Genomic DNA, 1,682 nt, shown 5'->3' with positions numbered 1-1,682 from the left:
GCAGACGTGCAGATACACACAGACACGCACAGAGATGCACAGACACACAGACACACACAGATACATGCAGACACACACAAACACATAGACACATAGACACACACAGATACACGTAGACAGACACACACAGACACACAGACATGCACAGATACACGGAGGCACGTGCAGACAGACACAGACACACGGAGACATGTGCACGCACACAGACACGTGCAGACATAGGCATGTGTAGATACACGCAGATGCGCAGATACACACAGACATGCTCAGACACGTGCAGACATGCACAGACACAGATATACACAGAGACACACAGACATGCACAGACACAAAGACGCACGTAGACACACACAGATACACACAGATACATGCAGACATATACACACACAAACACAGGTACACAAACACACAGACACACACACGCAGATACACACAGACACGTGCAGACATAGACATGTGCATATGTGCATACACATTGACACGCAGACACACAAACACACAAGACACACACAGACATGCACACGCACACTCAGACACACGTGCAGACACGCAGACACGCACAGACCCACACGAATGCCGCTTTGTGTGCCGTCGGTCACCTACGCACAACTGTTTGTTGTAACGGTGCAAACACGGTCGGACGCGGGCCTGACGGGGCGGAGGTGTGGTCGGTAAACAGCACGTGGGGCCCGGGCCGTGCGGGGTCACTTGGTCACTCGGGAGGCGGTGGGGACGAGTCCTGCACTTGCGTGGGTGGGATTTTTCCTTTCAGTACGTTGGTGAGAGTCTCTGAGAGGCACTGCAATCTGCTGCGACGTCTTGGCAAAGGCTTTTGGGATAAGGCCAGAGAGATTGCCAAGTAACCCACAGGAAGGAAGCGAGTTGTCTGAATGTTTAAGCCATCCTTTTTCCTGGGGCAAAAGACGTTGTAGTTTTTATAAATCTTTTTAATGAGTAATTTTTACCGGAATGAGTTAGAATCACCGGGTGGAATTTAGCCCTTCTGAGGGATGCTTGTGAAGTGAGGACAATTGGTGTGCAGAGCATTTTTGGCTTATTTCGACCATCCTTATGCTCGGTAGAAAAATCTTGGCTACTCACACATGTGTTAGTCACGGGGCAGCATACAAAGCAGGCCCGTAGCAGTAATCTGAGAATTCACCGTAAAAGGGTTGTACGTATGGGGTGAAACGGTGGATTTTTAAAAAGGGGACAGCCGGCGACAGCGTGCCTGGGCCAGGGCAGGCCTGCGGGCCGGCACCGACTGCACGCCCCGCGGTCTGTGTCCGAGTCCACTCGGCAGCCATTCTCGTCACGCTGTTTTGTTTCGAGAGCTTGGCCACAGTGTCGCACAAAGCAAGTGGCTTTGTGAGGCAGTTCAGGGAGACTGCCAAGCAGAAATCCTTGCGGAGTGTGGTCTCTCGCGAAGTGCCCGGATCCCTGGGGGAAGACGCGCCCGTAATTCTCGCGATGAGGCGTCCTTACGCCTCTGCGTGGCACCAGAGCAAGGCTGCCCTTCAGTCACTTGGGGAGTTTGCGGAGGGGCAGGGAGAAAGGTTAAATCAATTCTTTATTAACAGGGAAAAGGCAAAAGTTAGTGTCAAAGCGGTTTCTCCGGTGGAAATTATCTCTGAAACTGCAGCTTTCGAGTCCGTCTCGAGGGGCCGTGAGCTGCAGGCCGG

The sequence above is a fragment of the Pteropus vampyrus genome, unplaced genomic scaffold (genome assembly GCF_000151845.1).
Source record: "Pteropus vampyrus isolate Shadow unplaced genomic scaffold, Pvam_2.0 Scaffold386, whole genome shotgun sequence".
Classification (NCBI taxonomy): Eukaryota; Metazoa; Chordata; class Mammalia; order Chiroptera; family Pteropodidae; genus Pteropus; species Pteropus vampyrus.
Note: the sequence above shows the minus strand (reverse complement) of the source record.